At 41.1% G+C, this 21,214-nt stretch overlaps 1 protein-coding gene across 1 annotated transcript in view; it reads right to left on the bottom strand.

Annotated features, from left to right (window-relative positions):
- Positions 1 to 15,934: 15,934 nt before the first annotated feature.
- Positions 15,935 to 21,214, bottom strand: part of FIG4 (FIG4 phosphoinositide 5-phosphatase) — a 129,148-nt gene continuing 123,868 nt past the window's right edge. The window contains exon 24 of the mRNA XM_064360785.1: positions 15,935 to 21,184. The gene's annotated coding sequence lies outside the window, so the exon portion shown is untranslated. The remainder of the gene's footprint in view (positions 21,185 to 21,214) is intronic.

The raw sequence follows: 21,214 nt of genomic DNA on the forward strand, positions 1-21,214 counted from the left end.
AGGTCTAATCCTACAATGGTCATACTTTGCCATGTATCAGAGCTGCCTTTTCTTTTAGGTAGCTGGCAGACACATGTGGGGAGACCCAGTCTCTGCCTAACTCTGCAGCCTCTGTAGGCTTGCACCTGGCCTAGCACATAGAAAATACATAGAAAATACACACACACACACACACACACACACACGAAGTCGACTGAATTAGCTGAAAGTATACTTAAGCCAAGGTATAAATGGATGCATTCATACCAGTTAAGCAGCCAACTTCTCATAGTCTTGGGGGGCATCAGTTGGAGGAGAATGGGGATATCTTGAGATGGGAAGAGTGACATAGAAGGCTGGTGGTTGTGTGGTGGGGCATGGGAAGGGTCAAAGCCCAGAAGATGGGGTTGTGGGACCAACAAGTCAAAGCGCTAGGGAGAGAGGAAATCCAGACAGAAAGCTTTAGCCTCTAGCCCTGGGTGTGTTCATCTCCGGAAGTGTGGAGATTTGTAGTTCACTCCTAAGGCTGAAAAGGGCTGTAAGTTTGTCTAATTCTTAGGGCAAGTTGCTTGTTAGTGATGCTTCCACCAGCCAAATATGGGCACCAAATACAGATTCCTTTTGTTTTCTTTGCTTTGTGGTCTCTGAGATAGTCAGCCCGACAATGCCCACCATATAATGGCTGGGCAGAGCTCCCCATTCTAAGTGTGCTCCTGAAAATGCTACTTTTTAAAAGAGAAGTCCATCCTACTATATATTCCTCCATAGAAAATATTTGCCCCATTATAAGTTTATTTGTTTAGATTTTTGTTTTCTTTTCCTTTTTTTTTTTTTTTAACATGGAGTTTCACTCCTGTTGCCCAGGCTGGAGTGCAATAATGCAATCTCGGCTCACTACTACCTCTGCCTCCAGAGTTCAAGCGATTCTTCTGCCTCAGCCTCCTGAGTAGCCGAGATTACAGGCATGCGCCACCACACCCAGCTAGTTTTGTGTTTTTAGTAGAGACAGGGTTTCTCCATGTTGGTCAGGCTGGTCTCGAACTTCCGACCTCAGGTGATCCTTGGCCTCTGAAAGTGCCCGGCCAATTTTTATTTTCAATAGACAAATAATAATTGTATATATTTATGGGATACAATGTAATGATTTCATAAATGTTCACAAGATACTATTTCATAAAGATATTTGTCAAGAAAAGGAACAGCTAACATTGTTGGCTCCAAAAGTTCCAACCAGAAATCTTTTTCATGTTCAAGAATGCACACCTGTGTTTTTCCAAAAAGTAAAATGCTTTTACTTTTTCAAAGTAAAAAGTACCTACCTATTTGAAATAATTTATATTTATTTAATATTTATAAATTATTTAAAAAATATAAACAAATATTTATTAATTATTGCATATTATTTAATATTTAATAAAAATAGTATTCATAATTATATGCAAATTCACTGCTTCATGGGTTTCATTAAAAATTCATTACCAGTCAACTTTCATCAGCTTCCCTTCCCCCATGTCTTTTCACCCCAGCAGTGGACAAAAAGGGGCAGAACTTGTTTCTTCCCCATTTAGACCTGCCTTTTCCAGGTGGTCCACTGCAAGGCACTGATTCCAGACAAGTCCTAGAGCTGACTAGACCCCATGCCTCAGACCCCTTTGCTGTTCCCGATTCATATGTAACCCTTCCTGGCTACTCAGGGTTGGCTGGAGCCTCTCACCTTTGTATTTAAGGAAGGCCCTTCACCGGCCAGGCGCAGTGTCTCATACCTGTAATCCCAGCATTTTGGGAGGCTGAGGTGGGCGGATCACTTGAGATCAGGAGTGAGACCAGCCTGGCCAACATGGTGAAACCCCGTCGCTACTAAAAATACAAAAAAAAATAGCTGGGTATGGTGGCTGGCACCTGTAATCCCAGCTACTCAGGTGGCTGAGGTGGGAGAATCTCTTGAACCCGGGAGGCGGAGGTATTAGTGAGCCAAGATTGTGCCACTGCATTCCATCTGGAGGACACAGCAAGACCCTATCTCAAAAAACAAAAACAACAACAAAAAACTAACTGAGTTGACAAGTATTAAATGGGATAGTCACAGATCCAGGGCCATGTACAGCCCCAATTCTACTCCATGTAGGGGCCTTGAGGAGTAAATCTGGCAGATGGGGTCTAGCCCCCATAACAATGAGCAGCCGTCAGACAGTGTCAGCCACCATTTCCCTGCTCCTTCTAGTGCAGAACTGGGCCTGAAATTGAGTTTTGAGGTTTGCAGCTCAGCATGCCTGACCCCGTAAATACTCAGTAAATGTGTGTTGTCCAGTTCAATCAGATCCCAGTTGCTAAAAAAAGAGCTTAACATATGTAATTTTTAAACAACCCTGGATTTTCACATGGGGTTTTTCTGGGCATCAGATCAGCTTATCAGCAACTGTACCAAGAGGATTTTTAAAAATAGAAATGAAATTATCTCTAAGAGTTAGGTGAAGCATACTCTGGGGTGGCACTCCTGCTCTCCTCACTGGTATATGTGACTCAGTTTAGCTCCACATTGTAAGAAACATCATTGATCCTATTGGCTCCCTCCAGTTATTAGGTTACTGGGTTGCTCTGCCCTCACCCCCAAACAGAGAAGTCCTTTTTTTAATTAATGTGCACATGGCATCCCCAAGAGTTGGAATGTTTGCTGAGGTCAGGGAATCATGCCTTCTGTTGACATCTTCCCAACTTCTCAGCAGAGCAGCTTTTGGTGGAGAGAGCCAAAGAGTGAGCTGTGTCCTGGAGTCTGAAAAACATCTTGCCTCATCCCATCTGCATGCTTTCAGCTGAGGGAAAGTCCCAGGTTTACTTTGTTCTGGGCTGACCAGTCCAGCCACCAGGGTGATAATCTCCTGTGGTCTGGAAGTTCCTGCATCAGGGGCACAAGGTCTGGAAGCTTTGGTCAAAGATTCATGGCACTATGGACAGGACTGGTAGCATCCACTGTGCAGCCAGGTTATGGAGAGGCAGGGATAGTGCTGCCCCATTGGCACAGTGAGAACAGCAACAGGCTGTCAGGCTTCTAATCTCAGGCATTTGCCCATAGTTCCACGTTACTCCTTGACTTCAATGGCATAACCAGCCCTGTCACCGTGCTAGCCTTTGGAGATATACATGTGTAACCCAAATACAACTGGGCCACCTGTAGGACTAGTGTCTGTATGGTGTCAACATTAAAAAACCCAGCCATCTAGACCCCTCTCTCCAAATACATATGCATACATCTATAAATGTATTTATGTAACAAATACGTATCTATACTCAAAAGTTAGTCAAATCCCATTTCAGATTCAGTTCTTCATCATCCTTTTCAGATCACTCTCACCTTTGTCTCACATCTCCCTCTCTATCTTTACCACGTACCCCCATGGGACTCCTCTCGCCAGGATGCTCTCCCTGGCTTCTTCCCTACCAGGCCTCACTGTTCACACACTCCATGCCCCTAACAGGTGATCTTCCCACTGCATGGACCTTTCTTTCTCTAATGATTTTCCTAGTGAGAATCTGCCGCCCTGCAATTGTGGTAAATAAGAGTTCTCCACTTTGTGCAAATGAGTCAGGACACCCAAACATGTCCTCTTCCCAAAGTCAAGGTGTCTCCAGTTTAGGCTGCCCTTCTGATCCCACAAAATTCTTCAAAATCCCAGCCTTAGCAGCTTTGTGCCCTTCTTTTAGCAAATATTTTCCAGTCTAGCAAAGGGGTTGGGCTTCCTTGTATAGTTGAAAGAACCACTGTAGGCCCGGCTTTCTTTGGAGATAGTGAGGTGTATTGCAATACATGGGTACTGCTCATCACCAGGAGTTTCCTGACACCTAGGGCCACGTATGAGAATCAGGGGGCCCTCTCTGAAAAATGCCTCTCATCTTGCTTGTTAGTTCTGTGGCCAAAACTCTTCTTGAGATCAGTAGCCTTCCTCAGCCTCTCACCAGTTCCCCACTATGCTTCTTCTAGTCTTTTGCTCTAGAGCTCGGTGCTGAGATATGGAAGACTGTCTAATTTTTGTAGACTTCTCCGACTTTCAGCAAAGTACATCCCAGCTGGAGAATCTCAAATGGTCTTTAGTTTTTAGGAATACTAGCATATAAAAGAGCTTGCTATTGCAGGCCAGGAATAATTCTAAACTCCTTACATAAAATGTCTCATTTAATCTTCATAAAATCCAAATGGGATTCATACTATTCTAAAAGTCATATCATTGCTTGAAGTCCCTTGTTCACCAAGTGCTGGACCGGGGATTTGAACCCATGTTCTCTCTCAACCCCTGCACTTTAACCAATTATTAGACAGAGGTCTAAGTTGACACTGACAGTTAGGGGTGCAAAATGTCATCATGGCCCCACTGCTAGAGGGAGGGCTCACAGGGGCCAGGTAATACATGGAGTCCAGGCCACAGTCCAGCACACCATCGGCCCCCTGGGCCTGTGTGGTCATTTTCCCCAATTCGAGTGTATAATTGGAATGGTTACTCTGTAGTTAAGAGAAACGTCCACATTAGATCCTTGGACTGCAGTTCAAGACCTCTCAGAGTAGGGAAGGTCAACTGGAAACTTTAAAATTGCTCCCCTTTCCTAGAGTCAAGATTATGAATAAAAAATTCACATACTAAGGAAGAAGGAGATAAGTGTCACTCTTAGAGAAAAAAGTAGCTTTCATAGAGCCCTAGATTGGTACTAACCCCCAGGTACATGAAATCCCTCATATGTGGAAATGCCCGCATATAGAGCACTTACATTTGCAACCAGTTCTGACCCAAGAATAGGTCCCTCACCATGGCTGCCAACCTCCTGCAAGTTGATTTTGTTAAAAATAATTTTTTAAAAAACTCACTCTAGTAAGGATGTAAAATAGGAGTCTTTCATGCCTGTAATTATTTGTTTCCTGAATAGACATTTATGTTTTTTAAAAATGCAGAAGACTCTCAGAAGATTTATAGAAACATCTGATTTAATTCTGTCCCCAAAGATTTCATGAGGAAACGATAAAATGGATTTTTACACAAGCTTAATTGACCTGAAACAATGATTCAAAAGGTCATATACTTCCATTTACTAAATGTTTTCTGTGAACAAGCTGACCTGTGAATTTCTCTCTGTGAAGATACAGACAAAATTAAATGTTTTATTGAACTGAATTAAAGATGACTTCATAATTAGGGAAGAGAGATTCATAAGGGTTCTTTTATCACACGTGATTTGCCAACGTGTGGTATCTTTTCTCAAATTTATTTTTCAGAGCCGTTGGATTTTATTAAGGTAGAATCAAATTGAACAAAATTTTTATCTGTGTATCTTGTAAAAAAACAGACCTCTAGCTAGTCTGGAAGTGGAGAGTTACACCGTAATTCATAATTCTCCATAATTAAGTAAATAGTAAAATTAAAAAAAAAATGTTAATATAATCTATAGAGGTGAGGGATGAGAAATTACTTTACGGGTACAATGTACACTATTAGGGTGATGGCTCCACTAAAAGCCCAGACTTCACCACTATGCAATATATCCATGTAACCAAACTGTACTTGGACCCCCTGAATCTATAAACAGAATAAGAAATATAATCTATAGATTATCATTCTCTGCTATAAAACCTTCAAAAGTAAATAAATAAGGATAAAAATACATTGTCTAGAATTTTCAAAATTGTTAATATAATTTTTACCATGTTTCAATGACCCAGTCCAACAAAGCTAAGGTTCTGCACTAGCTGATTCTCTTGAATGTGATAAATAAAAGTGAATTCTATATTTACATACATCTCTTCCCTCAAGAAAGACAAGGCATCTAGTCTGTATGCAGAACACTCCTGGGTGGTAGTAGATAGAGGTCTGCCACAGGTTGGGAAGAGAGGGATTAAGGAAGGTGTAGTTACATCTTCCTTGGACATCTTTTCAATCAGGAATGAGTTAACATCTTTCTAAATGGATTAGACACTCAAAGGCAAGAGGGTGACTGACATTTCCTGCTGGCCCTGAGATTCCAGAGTCACAATGCTGCGGGAGCCATCCTCAGGGTACTCACTTAAGAGCATTTCTTGAGTGCCAGCTAAGTGAGCTCTGGGCTTGGGAGATGATGTGTGTGAGTTAGTCTCTGCTCTCAAGATGCTCAGTTTTCTTGGGAGACAGACACATAAACACCACTGTTACAGAAGTGTGATAAGTGCTGTAAGATCCAAAGTGCTGTGAGCACCCAGAGGAGAGTGTCTAACTGAGGCACTCTTTTTGAGACCCTCCCTGGGTCCCAACTGTCTACAAGATACTACCTTAAGCCTGTAATCCCTTAGCATAGAGGTTCTCAAAGCATGGCTCGTATACCCAGGGAATTCCTCAGACCTATGCAGGGGGTCTGCCAGGTCAGAGCTATTTGCAGAATGATACTAAGATATTATATGCCTTTTTCATTGTGTTGACATTTGCACTAATGGTGCAAAAGCAGTGCGGGTACAACTGCTGAAGTCAGCATCAATCAAGGTAGGGACATGAAAGCATATTTGTAGTATAGTGTGCCTGACCACCACATACTCTCAAGAAACAACTGCTTCTTAAGTGAGAATGTCCTTGATGAAGCAGTAAAAATCAATTTTATTAAATCTGTACCCTTGAGCATAGTCTTCTTAAATATTCCATGTGATGTGATGGGAAGTATGCCAAAAGCACTTCAGGCTGCACACCTACGTGTAACGGTCGCCTCGAGAAATTCTACAACTGTTTCAGTTGCAAGCCACTAGCCACTTTTTCATGGAAGACTACTTTTACTTGAAAGAACAACTGTGAGACAAACAAGTTTATTCAGATTTGGGCATTTGGCAGACTTTTGCTTGAAACTGAACAAAGTAAGCCTGATTATTATTACAAGGAAAACTCTCAGTATTTGTTGCCCATGATAAAATTTGAGCTTTTCAAACAAACATTCGCGTCTTGGAAAACTTGTATTCACCACTATGAGTTTGGCAGCTTCCCAATGCTTAAAAGAAATGAATGTGTCAACATTTGGAAGATCCGCCAGTGACTCAGTGAAGCAGTATTTTCCAAATTATCAATGCATAGTGTTACAAAGTCATGAATGGGTAGAAGAGCCAATCTAGATTCAAAACTGATCAATGGATTTTAATGCCTCACACTGAAAAGTTCATTTATAGTTTCAGATATCACAATGCAACTGACCTTTAAGAATCTACTGCTTGTTGAGTTTTAGTGTATTAAGAAAGAATATTCACAATTATTTAAAAAGGCTATTTAAATATCCCTTCCTCCTTTCTCCAACTTCATATCTTTGTAAAGATGGATTTTCTTCATGTGCTTCAACCAAAACAATGCATCAAAACAGACTGAATATAGAAGAAAATGCAAGAATACAGCTGTCTTTCATTAAGCCAGATGTTAAAAAGATTTGAAAATGTAAAACAATGCCAATCTTTGTTAATCTTTTTGTTTTGGAAAAGTTACTTTTCATAAAAAATATTTTGAAAGTCTTCAGTTTCAATTTCTAAATGTGGTAAATATTAATAGATAGAACCCATGTAAACAAGAGCTCTTCAGGGGTCTTCAACAGTTTTTACGATTGTAATGGATTTCTGAGAGCCCTATTTGAGAAACACTGCGTTAGCATATCAGGCCCTTCACAATCTCACCAGACCTATCTGTCCAGCATTATTTCCTGACCTTTCCTTTTCCATCATCCCCCTCCCCTTCCACTGCCATTCCCACATCCAGAAATACCTGATGACTTTCAGGCCCCCTTTATTAGTCCATTTTCACACTGCTGATAGAGATATACCTGAGCTGAGACTGGGAAGAAAAAGAGTTTTAAATGGACTTAACAGTTCCACATGGCTGGGGAGGCCTCAGAATCATGGTGAGGGCTTAAGGCACTTCTTACCTGGCAGCAGCAAGAGGAAATGAGGAAGAAGCAAAAGCAGAAACCCCTGATAAATCCATCAGATCTTGTGAGACTTATTCACTATCATGAGAATTGCACAGAAAAGATTGGTGGCCCCCCATGGGTCAATTACCTCCCCCTGGGTCCCTCCCACAACATGTGAGAATACTGGGAAATACAATTCAAGTAGAGATTTGGGTGGGGACACAGCCAAACCATATCATTCCACCCCTGACCCCTCTAAACCTCATGTCCTCACATTTCAAAACCAATCATGCCTTCCCAACAGTCCCCCAATGTCTTAACTCATTTCAGCATTAACCCAAAAGTCCACAGTCTAAAGTCTCATCTGAGACAAGGCAAGTCCCTCCCACCTATGAGCCTGTAAAATGAAAAGGAAGTTACTTCCTAGATACAATGGGGGTAATACAGTGGGGGTAATACAGTGGGGATACAGGTATTGTATAAATACAGCCATTCCAAATGGGAGAGATTGTCCAAAACAAAGGGGTTACAGGGCCCATGCAAGTCTGAAATCCAGGTGAGCAATCACATTTTAAAGCTCCAAAATGATCTCCTTTGACTCCAGGTCTCACATTCAGGTCATGCTGATTTAAGAGGTGGGTTCCCATGGTCTTCAGCAGCTCTGCCTCTGTGGCTTTGCAGGGTATAGTCCCCCTCTCGGCTGCTTTCATGGTCTGGCATTGAGTGTCTGTGGCTTTTCCAGGTGCACAGTACAAACTGTGGGTGGATCTACCACTCTGGAGGATAGTGGCCCTTTTTTCACAGCTCCACTAGGCAGTGCCCCAGTAGGGACTCTGTGTGGGGGCTCTGACACAGAGCCTTTTCAGCCACGGCTGGAGAAGCTGGGACACAGGGCACCAAGTCACTAAGCTGCACACAGCACAGGGACCCTGAGCCTGGCCCATTAAACCACTTTTTCCTCCTGGGCCTCTGGGCCTGTGATGGGAGGGGCTACAATGAAGGTCTCTGACATGGCCTGGAGACATTTTCCCCATGGTCCATGGGATTAACATTAGGCTCCTTGATGCTTATGCAAATTTCTGCAGCCGGCTTGAATTTCTCCCTAGAAAATGGGTTTTTCTTTTCTATCGCATAGTCAGGCTGCAAATTTTCCAAACTTTTATGCTCTGCTTCCCTTATAAAACTGAATGCCTTTAACAGCATCCAAGTCATCTCTTAAATGCTTTGCTGCTTAGAAATTTCTTCCACCAGATACCCTAAATCATCTCTCTCAAGTTCAAAGTTCCACAAATCTCTAGGGCAGGGGCAAAATTCCTCCAGTCTCTTTGCTAAAACATAACAAGAGTCACATTTACTCCAGTTCCCAACAAGTTCCTCATCTCCATCTGAGACCACCTCAGCCTGGCTTTTATTATCCATATCACCATCAGCATTTTGGGTAAAGCCATTCAACAAATCTCTAGGAAGTTCCAAACTTTCCCACAATTTCCTGTCTTCTGAGCTGTCCAAACTATTCCAATCTCTGCCTGTTACCCAGTTCCAAAGTTGCTTCCAGACTTTGGGGTATCTTTTCAGCAATGTCCCACTCTACAGGTACCAATTTACTGTATTAGTCCATTTTCACACTGCTGATAAAGACATACCTGAGGCTGGAAAGAAAAAGAGGTTTAATTGGACTTACAGTTCCACATGGCTGGGGAGGCCTCAGAATCATGACAGGAGGTGAAAGTCACTTCTTATATGGCAGTGGCAAGAAGAAATGAAGAAGAAGCAAAAGCAGAAACTTCTGATAAACTCATCAGATCTTATGAGACTTATTCACTATCAGGAGAATAGCATGGGAAAGATTGGCCCCCATGATTCAATTACCTCACCATGGGTCCCTCTCACAACACGTGGGAATTCTGGGAGATAAGATTCAAGTTGAGATTTGAGTGGGACATAACCAAACCATATCACCCCAAATAGGCTATACTCCTTATTTCCATTGTTCTTTTGAATGCCCTCTCTACTACCCCTATGTGTCGTTTCTACCGGCTCTCTTAAAATCAAATTTAGTAAAATTTTCCTTCATTATCCTACAAAGTAAGTTACACCCTCCTAGGTCCCTGGGGGCTTTGTGCAGAGCTGATGATCCTGGGAAATAATTTTGTATTAGACTGTGTAATAGTCTGTTCTTGAGCTGCTAATAAAGACATACCAGAGACTGAGTAATTTATAAAGAAAAAGAGGTTTAATGGACTCACCGTTCTCCATGGCTGGGGAGGCCTCACAATCATGGTGGAAGGCAAAGGAGAGCAAAGTCACATCTTACATGGCAACAGTCAAGAGAGAGAACCATGTGCGGGAGAACTCCCCTTTATAAAACCATCATATCTCAAGTGACTTATTCACTATCATGGAAACAGCACAGGAAAGACCCACCCTCGTGATTCAATTACCTCCTACCAGGTGCCTCCCACAACACATGGGAATTACCGAAGCTACAATTTGAGATTTGGGTGAGGACACAGCCAAACCATATCTCATTGCTTACACCTCTGTCTTTCCTCTATGCCATGGGCTCCTCAGGTGAAGGAAGAACATTCCAGAAAGGAAGGGGAAAGAGAGGAGCAGAAATTTCACCTCACTCTCCTACCCTGACCCAATGACTCTGGGTCAAAGGGAGGGCAAACGGTTGTTGGTGTGGAAAAGGGGCAACCCCCTCAGAAAAGGGATGTGCTAGACAAGACAGGAGATACACACTTCAGCTACTAAGGGTAGCTGCCTGGTACACACACACATCTTCTTTCCCCAACACACTTCCAGAAATGTCTTCTTTTAACATGAGCCAAAGTTGCTCACATACAAATTTAATTATGCACCCCCCACCCCGCCACCATAGGAAACCACCCAGAGAACTATCCAGCTACTGTAACCACAGGTGAGGTCAGGATAACATTGTTCTCAGAGTGCAGGCTCTTTAGGATGCACCTGTGTTAGGTATTCTGCCACCTAGGGACCAGATGGAAAATTTAATCACCAGCCTAATCATCTCTAAGACACAATGACTGGGAGTTAGGGAGAGGAACAAGAGAAAAGAACTTTGTTTTCAAATTTTAATTCCCATCTTAAAAGGAAAAATGATGGTGTTAGGGGCGTGATGGACTTATTTGCTTCTTAGCAGCAAAGAAAATGTAAGTGAAAGCATTTTCCTTATCTCTGCAACTAATCTTAAGCATCTGTGATTTCTCTCCCCCATTATCCATGCCACGTTTCCCTGGATTTTGACCAGCATCTTGGTTGCTGCCTAGTTTAGCAAATCTGATTTCTTGACCCTTCCCTTTCTCTATAAACTAAGGTACGTGGTTTAGTTTTGTAATTTTCTTTGTGAAAAAAATCTTCAACCACAGAGGATCAATTAAGATGACAATTTTTATTTACCAGTTGGATGGCAATTACATTGGAGTCTACTCAAATGAATGTACTGAAGAAATGAACCCACAAAAATTCTGTGTGTGGGTAGCAAGAATGAAATGACAGCTTATTGTTCTGTATTAGCAAATTACTCTCAACTTCTGAAATGGAAAAGGGAGACTCAAAATTCTATTAAGGAAAGCTGCTCATGTGAAGATAGAAAAAAAACTGACCTATGCTAGGACCACCTCAGAACCATGCAGTTTCCAAAATGATCCATCACCTCTTCTAAAGAGAGGGTGATAAGTCTTGAAATAAGGAAAACACATCATTTTTACTTCAATAAAGGATTCATTTAAGCAATACTTATCTCAACAGAACATATAAAAAATGCTAGGGGGCCAAACCAGAAAAAGAAAATGTATCTTTAAACTGATTTTAAAAGAGCAAAACACGATTTCAAGAAAAAGCATGTTGGGGACATAAGAACATCTTCGCCTTCTCTGGCCACCCTAAGCAATCTCATTCCGACCAGCTAACCTCAAAGGCATGCGTGGGGACAATCACGAGGTACATTATCTTCCAAAAGGAGAAAACACACTTCTGATTCAGCATCTGGTAAATTCTAGGAAGGAGAAAACTCACTGAGTTGGGGAAAAAAGCTTTACTGTGAAACATATAATAAGACACAGGACAATTTTTGACTAAAGTTGGAATCTTATTTTCAAGTGGCATCTAATTTATTCACATGTAAGTGAGGAATAAAGTCTATTTGGATTCTAAATGGAGTCATTTTTCTATGGAGAAATGAACTTCACATAAAATAATTTCAATTTGGATGCACAAAATCAAAGATTAAACTCCGAGGGTAGAGCACAGTCCTATGAATTTTGCCTCATGACAAATGAATGATTTTCCATGCCAGAACCATTTCTTCAACACATGTATCCAGTCTTCCCAACAGCATGGCAGGGAGTGTATAAGCTGGAAAAGTCCAACCAAGATGGAAGGATCTCCAGGTTTGCCAAAATGAGACATGACTTCCTCTGTAGTGGTGACCAGATTTATATATTAAGTGGCTTTAAGAGGCATGCCGCTCCAATCCTGCACCCCATCATCTCTCTCTCTCTCTCTCTCACACACACACACACCCTTAGGAGGTTCACACTATTTTAATATGAATGCTTTGCCCTTGGGTATGATAACACAATCAATAAAATTTTATTTCATGGGATCTGGCCATTATTTGCTGAGATTTCGATTTATGATCTGTGTCTCAAGGTTCATTTAGATTGTCTGACTTAAAGAATTAAAATCTACAATGCCAAGCTGAACTAGGACACCCTTCCTTTTTCAGTGACTAGGATATGGGGAGCACGAATATATAACCTTGTTCTGAGATGACGCTCAGGTACTAGGTTAGCAAGAGCTGGTTATTACATGTTATCAATGATCTTTTAGTGAATATTTACAATGTGCTAAAAACCATGCCCAATGCTTTACAGGTATTATCTTCTTTCTTTCTCTCAGCAACTCTCTATATGAGATGAGAAAACTGAGGATGAGAGATGCTAAGTGATTGCTCAAAGACCCACAGCTACTAGTAAGTGATGAGGAGCAAAGCTTCTGCTCTTAGCCATATTTGCTTCCCTCTGGGTCTACAAATGAGAGCAGTTTCTATATTTTCCATTGGGGAAGGAGATCCAGGCATCTAGGATTACCTCCCCTTGACTTCCACACTGCATTTCCATAGAAGAAAAGGCTGGCTGACTGGTGCCTCCTAAATCACCTTCCTATAGATGGCAGGCATAGTATGGGGGAATCTCTCTGGAAGCATTGTTTTTACTTAAAAAAGATCAAACCCCGATCCCACTCCTCCATCGACCAAGACCCTTTCACGTGTAATTTCTAAGACTGTAAACCCAAGACCCTTTCACGTGTAACTTCTAAGGCTGTAAACCTAAGATCCTTTCATGTATAATATCTAGAGTGTGAGCCTATACAAAGGCAGGGCCTCTTTTTGTTAAATGAGCTTGGCTGTTAGATAAAACATTTTGCCTTGCTCCCGGCCATAATAAAACTCCTCTTCCTTCCTAGTCCAGTGTCCAAGAGGTCTGTTTCTTGCCGCCGATCCTGCTTCACCATGACATATTAGTTTTTTAGTGCTTTAAGATACACATTTGCTTTGTTTAAATGTTCCTAGAGGTTATTAACCTTTTTCTAGAGGTCAAATGTTATGTCTGGTTTGTTATCAATTTGTAAAGCTTTCCTTGTACATCCAAAGTTGAAGTAACCTGAATGCCAAAATTAATAGCTCAGATACCATCTTGTTACATCAAAATTGTGTTAACTCTGAAAAGGACATAAGCTGAATTGAAAACATCAGGGTGTTGGTGGTGAGGACACCATCACTGTCACCACCACCATCCACTGCCATCATCAACAGCAGCTACTATTGACAGCATCATTTATGTGCCAGGAACCATGGCTGTATGTTTTACATGCAGATGCAGAGTCTCTCAGTGTCACAAAAAGCCAACAGAGTAGGGATTATTATCCTCATTTTACAGCTAAGGAAAGTTAACCTCAGGGAGGTTACGAAAGAAGACCTGGATTTCAGATCTTCTCAAAGAACTTTAAGTTCATTCTTATCATAAGTAGGTGGACCTCTAGAAGCCATGTTAAAAATAAATTTTAAAAATGAAGATCGGTGTCTGAGCTATAATTGGCACCTCTGCAGCAATCTGGGATTATTCTTCGACTTGGGAAGATTCATGTGAGATCCCACTCCCACATACAACATCAAGCTATTGTGTTAGATATTTAACCTGCGCCAACACAAAATTCCTCTTACCTATTATTTTGTCATTCTCTAATCTTTACATCATGATGGCATCAATCAAAAACATCTGTCAAATGGGGACTTAACCTTTCTTTGCAATGGAAAACCTTCCATAGACTCCCATCACATCACGGCTGGTGATAGCTCACAGGTCATTTTGGCTAACCAGTTTTCCTTCTCCCATTAGAAGGTTTGGCTTTCTTCTCTATGTTGTTTATGGGGAGGGATAATGGGACAGTTTGTAACAAAAGCATAGACATAATGAGATCAAATCATTAGTGGGAAACTGTTAGGAAATGCAGAAAGTTGTCCACATTCATGTTTGACTATACAGAGGACAAAACACGTGCGGTTTTCAGTCAACACCTGACTGAACACCAAATGTCAAAGTATGCAAAGCAGCTGCACACCACAGGATGTCATTTAGAATAACAATTTTAACAATTTATTTTGGTATAATTTCATACTTAGAGAAAAGCAGCACGAGTAGCTCAAAGAACTCCTGTTTACTCTTCACCTAGATTTACAAATTACTAATATTTTGCTCCATTTGATTTATCATTCATTCTTTTATGCTGAACCACTGGAGAGCACTTCTTTGACATTTTGTCCTTTTAATTTATAAATATTTCAGCATTTATTTCCCATAAACAAGGGCTTTTAGAATAATGAAATTTCTGAACAAATTACAAAGTTAACATAGAAACTACCAGAATAAATGTTAAAAAGTTAACTATAAGAAAACAATACTTTTTTTTCACGGATAAAGAAAAATACTTTGCCTTCATTCCTCAAAGAGAGTAATTTTTTGGCCCGTTTTGCTTGCTGGGATGTTCCTAGACTTAGCCATGGTGCCTGGAACACAGCAGATAACTGTGAGGTTTTTTTTTTTTCCATTGTACTTTAGTTTGTGGGGTACATGTGCAGATCATGCAGGACTGTTGCATAGGTACACACATGGCAATGTGGTTTGCTGACTCCATCCTCCCATCACCTATAACTGGCATTTCTCCCCATGTTATCCCTCCACGACCTCCCCACCCCCCTGCTGACCCTTCCTTGGCCACCTCTCATGGACCCCAGTGTGTGATGCTCCCCTTCCTGTGTCCATGTATTCTCATTGTTCAATACCCGCCTATAAGTGAGAACATGCGGTGTTTGATTTTCTGTTCTTGTGTCACTTTGCTGAGAATTATGGTTCCCAGATTCATCCATGTCCCTACAAAGGACACAAACTCATTTTTCATGGCTGCATAGTATTCCACAGTGTATATGTGCCACATTTTCCTTGTCCAGTCTATCGTCGATGGGCATTTGGGTTGGTTCCAAGTCTTTGCTACTGTTAACAGTGTCGCAATGAACATACATGTGCATGTGTCTTTATAATAGAATGATTTATAATCCTTTGGGTATATACCCAGTAATGGGATTGCTGGGTTAAATGGAATTTCTATTTCTAGGTCCTTGAGGAAGCGCCACACTGTCTTCCACAATGGTTGAACTAGTTTACACTCCCACCAACAGTGTAAAAGTGTTCCTATTTCTCCACATCCTCTCCAGCATCTGTTGTCTCCAGATTTTTAAATGATCACCATTCTAACTGGCGTGAGGTGGTATCTCAATGTGGTTTTGATTTGCATTTGTCTAATTATCAGTGATGATGAACATTTTTTCATGTTTGTTGTCCTCATATATGTCTTCTTTTGAAAAGTGTTGATATCCTTCAACCAGTTTTGGATGGGTTTGTTTGTTTTTTTCTTGTAAATCTGTTTTAGTTCTTTGTACAATCTGGATATTAGCCCTTTGTCAGATGGGTAGATTGCAAAAATTTTTTCCCATTCTGTTGGTTGCCGGTTCACTCTGATTGTTTCTTTTGCTGTACAGAAGCTCTGGAGTTTAATTAGGTCCCATTTGTCTATTTTGGCTTTTGTTGCCAATGCTCTTGGTATTTTGGTCATGAAGTCCTTGCCTATGCCTATATCCTGAATGGCTTTGCCTAGGTTTCCTTCTAGGGTTTTTATGGTGTTAGGTCTTATGTTTAAGTCTTTAATCCATCTGGAGTTAATTTTAGTGTAAGGTGTCAGAAAGGGGTCCAGTTTCTGCTTTCTGCACACTACTAGCCAGTTTTCCCAACACCATTTATTAAACAGGGAATCCTTTCCCCATTGCTTGTTTTTGTCAGGGTTGTCAAAGATCAGTTGGTGGTAGATGGTGTGGCATTGCCTCCAGGGCCTCTGTTCTGTTCCATTGGTTTATATCTCCATTTTGGTACCAGTACCATGCTGTTTTGATTACTGTAGCCTTGTAATATAGTTTGAAATCAGGTAGCATCATGCCTCTGGCTTTGGTCTTTTTGCTTACGATTGTCTTGGATATGCAGGCTTTCTTTTGGTTCCAGATGAAGTTTAAGGTGGTTTTATCAAGTCCTGTGAAAAAGGTCATTAGTAGCTTGATGGGGATAGCATTGAATCTATAAATTACTTTGGGCAGTATGGCCATTTTCACGATATTGATTCTTCCTAACCATGAACATGGAATGTTTTTCCATCTGTTTGTGTCCTCTCTTATTTTCTTGAACAGTTGTTTGTAGTTCTCCTTGAAGAGGTCCTTTATATCCTTTGTTAGTTGTATTCCTAGGTATTTTATTCTCTTTGTAGCAATTGTGAATGGGAATTTGCTCATGATTTGGCTCTCTGTCAGTCTGTTATTGGTGTATAGAAATGCTTGTGATTTCTGCACATTGATTTTATATCCTGAGACTTTGCTGAAGTTGCTTATCAGTTTAAGGAGATTTTGGGCTGAGATGAAAGGGTCTTCTAAATATACAATCATTTCATCTGCAAATAAAGACAATTTGACTTCCTCTTTTCCTAACTGAATACGCTTTATTTATTTATTTATTTATTTATTTTTCTCACCTAACTGCTCTGTCTAGAACTTCTAATACTATATTGAATAGGAGTGGTGAGAGAGGGCATCCTTGCCTAGTGCTGGATTTCAAAGGGAATGCTTCCAGTTTTTGCCCATTCAGTATGATATTGGCTGTAGGTTTGGTGTAAATAGCTTTTGTTATTTTGAGATATGTTCTTTTGATACCTAGTTTATTGAGAGTTTTTAGCATAAGGGGCTGTTGAATTTTGTCGAAGGCCTTCTCTGCATCTATTGAGATAATCATGTGGTTTTTGTCTTTGGTTCTGTTTATGTGGTGGATTACATTTATAGACTTGCATATGTTGAACCAGCCTTCCATCCCTGGAATGAAGCCTACTTGATAGTGATGGATAAGCTTTTTGATGTGTTGTTGCAATTGGTTTACCAGTATTTTATTGAAAATTTCTGCATCTATGTTCATCATAGATATTGGCCTGAAGTTTTCTTTTTTTGTTGAATCTCTGCCAGGTTTTGGTATCAGGATGATGTTGGTCTGATAAAATGATCTGGGAAGGATTCCCTCTTTTTGTATTGTTTGGAATAGTTTCAGAAGGAATGGTACCAGCTCCTCTTTGTACATCTGGTAGAATTCAGCTGTGAATTCTCTCTTGACTGGACTTTTTTTGATTGGCAGGCTATTTGCTGCCTCAACTTCAGCCCTTGTTACTGGTCTATTCAAGGTTTCAACTTCTTCCTGGTTTAGCCTTGGGAAGGTGCAAGTGTCTAGGAATTTATCCATTTCTTCCAGGTTTACTGGTTTATGTACATAGAGTTGTTTGTAGTAATCTCTGATTGTAGTTTGTATTTCTGTGAAATCAGTGGTGATATCCCTTTATCTTTTTTATTGCCTCTATTTGCTTCTTCTCCCTTTTCTTTTTTATTGATCTGGCTAGCATTCTATTTTGTTGATCTTTTCAAAAAACCAGCTCCCAGATTTATTGAGTTTTTGAAGGGTTTTTTGTCTCTATCTCCATCAGTTCTGCTCTGATCTCAGTTATTTCTTGTCTTCTGCTAGCTTTTGATTTTTTTATCTTGCTCCTCTAGCTCTTTCAATTTTGATGAAAGGGTGTCAATTTTAGATCTTTCCTCGCTTCTCATGTGGGCATTTATTGCTATAAAATTCCCTCTAGACAGTGCTTTAAATGTGTCCCAGAAATTCTTGTATGTTGTGCCTTTGTTCTCACTGGTTTCAAAGAACATCTTTATTTCTGCCTTCATTTCATTGTTTATCCAGTCGACATTCAGGAGCCAGTTTTGTTTCCACAAGGCTGTGCAGTTCTGACTTAGTTTCTTAATTCTGAGTTCTGATTTGATTGCCTTGTGGTCTGAGAGACTGTTTGTTATGATTTCCATTCTTTTGCATTTGCTGAGGAGTGATTTACTTCCAATTATGTGGTCAATTTTAGAGTAGGTGCAATGGGGCGCTGAGAAGAATGTATATTCTGTGGATTTGGGGTGGAGATTTCTGTATATGTCTTTCAGGTCCGCTTGGTCCAGATCTGAGTTCAAGTCCTGGATATCTTTGTTAATTTTCTGTCTCATTGATGTGTCTAATATTGACAGTGGAGTGTTAAAGTCTCCCACTATTATTGTGTGGGAGTCTAAGTCTCTTTGTAGGTCGTTAAGAACTTGCTTTATGTACCTGGGTGCTCCTGTATTGGGTGCATATATATTTAGGATTGTTAGTTCTTCTTAATGGATTGATCCTTTTATCATTATGTAATGACCTTCTTTGTCTCTTTTGATCTTTGTTGGTTTAAAGTCCATTTTATCAGAGACTAGGACTGCAACTCCTGCTTTTTTTTTTTGCTCTCCATTTGCTTGATAAGTCTTCTTCCACCTCTTTATTTTGAAGCTATTGTGTCTGTGTATGTGAGATGGGTTTCCTGAATACAGCACACCAATGGGTCTTGAATTTTTATCCAATTTGCCAGTCTGTGTCTTTTGACTGAGGCATTTAGCCCATTTACATTTAAGGTTAATATTGTTATGTGTGGATTTGATCCTGCCATTTTGATGCTAGCTGAATGTTTTGCCCGTGGCTGGTACTGGTTGTTTCTTTGTTTAGTGCTTCTTTCAGGAGCTTTTGTAGGGCAGGCCTGGTGGTGACAGAATCTCTCAGCAACTGCTTATTCCTAAAGGATTTTATTTCTCCTTCACTTATGAAGCTTAGTTTGGCTGGATATGAAATTCTAGATTGAAAGTTCTTTTCTTTAAGGATGTTGAATATTGGCCCCCACTCTCTTCTGGCTTGTAGGGTTTCTGTGGAGAGACCCGCTGTGAGTCTGATGGGAATCCCTTTGTGGGTAATCTGACCTTTCTCTCTGGCTGCCCTTAACAATTTTTCCTTCATTTCAATGCTGGTGAATCTGACAATTATGTGCCTTGGGTTGCTATTCCTGAGGAATATCTTTGTGGTGTTCTCTGTATTTCCTGGACTTGAATCTTGGCCTGGCTTGCTAGGTTGGGGAAGTTCTCCTGGATAATATCCTGAAAAGTGTTTTCCAGCTTGGATTCATTCTCTCCGTCACATTCAGGTACACCTACCAAATGTAGATTAGGTCTTTTCACATAATCCCATATTTCTTGGAGGCTTCGTTCATTTCTTTCACTCTTTATTCTCTATCCTTTCCTTCTCTTTTTATTTCATTGAGTTGATCTTCAATCTCTGATATCCTTTCTTCTGCTTGGTCGATTCGGCTATTGGAAAGTTGTGTATCCTTCGCAAAGTTTTCATACTGTGTTTTTCAGCTCTATCAAGTCATTTATATTCTTCTCTAAGCTGTTTATTCTAGGTAGCATCTCATCTAACCTTTTTTCTAGGTTGTTAGTTTCTTTGCATTGGGTTAGCACATGTTCTTTTAGCTCTGAGAAGTTTGTTATTACCCACCTTCTGAAGCCTGTTTCTGTCAATTCATCAGATTCATTCTCCATCCATCTTTGATCCCTAACTAGTGAGGAGTTGTGATCCTTTGGAGGAGGAGAAGTGTTCTGGTTTTTGGTGTTTTCATCTTTTTTGCACTGGTTTCTTTCCATCTTTGTGGCTTTATCTACCTGTGGGCTTTGTAGTCGGTGACTTTTGGATGGGGTCTCTGAATGGATGTCCTTTTTGTTGATGATCAAGTTATTTCTGTTTCTTAGTTTTCCTTCTAACAGTCAGGCCCCTCTGCTACAGGACTGCTGGAGGTCCACTCCAGACCCTGCTTGCCTGGGGATCACCTGCAGCAGCTGCAGAACAGTAAGGGTTGCTGCTTGTTTCTTCTGTTAGCTTCATCCCAGAAGGGTACCTGCCAGATGTCGGCCTGAGCTCTCCTTTATGAGGTGTCTCTTTGGGTATACGAGGGTTAGGGAGCTGCTTGAGGAGACAGTCTGTCCTTTATAAGAGCTCAAGTGCTGTGCTGGGAGCTCTGTTCTTCTGTGCAGAGCTGCTGGGAAGGTACTTTTAAGTTTGCTGCAGTTGAACTCATAACCTCCTCTTTTCCCAGGTGCTCTGTGCTAGGAAGGTCGGCTTTATTTATAAGTTTCTGTCATGCTGCTGCCTTTTTTCATAGATGCCCTCATGGAGTAGTCTAGTCACAGTCTGCCAGCAGAGGCATTCCTGAGCTGCTGTGGGCTCTGCCCAGCTGCTGTGTGAACTGCCTCGGTAGTGGCGGACTGCCTCAGTAGTAGTGGTCGCCCTTCCCCTCACTGAGCTGGACCATCCTGGGTCCAGCTGCGCTTGCTGTGAAACTCTCAGTCCAGAGGGTTTCAGATTGCTTGTTTTGTGGGGGTGGTACCCGCCTAGCCAGATCACCTGGCTCCCTGTCTCTGCCCCCTCCCATTCAGTTGAATGGACAGCTCTGTCTCCCAGGTGTTTCAGGAGCCAGTTGAAACAGCCACCCAGATTTGTGTGAGTTTCTGTGTGCCAACCCAGCACCGGCTGAAACCACCGTGCTGAAAACTTGTGGCGCTTTTTGGCCTGGGAATCTCCTGGTCTGTGGGCAGTGAAAATTTGTTTGGAAATGCGGTGGGCACTCACCCTTTGCGTTGTTCTTGCTGGGAACTACACTCCGGAGCTGTTCCTATTCAGCCATCTTGGATCTTCCCCTCCCTGTGGGTTTCTTAATGTGATGGTGTGATAGTACATTGACCACAGTTGTAAACAAAATATTTCTAAAATAAAGCAAAGGCAATAACAGCAAA

Source organism: Aotus nancymaae, unplaced genomic scaffold (assembly GCF_030222135.1).
Source record: "Aotus nancymaae isolate 86718 unplaced genomic scaffold, 86718_ANA_hifiasm-v0.15.2.pri h1tg000040l, whole genome shotgun sequence".
Classification (NCBI taxonomy): Eukaryota; Metazoa; Chordata; class Mammalia; order Primates; family Aotidae; genus Aotus; species Aotus nancymaae.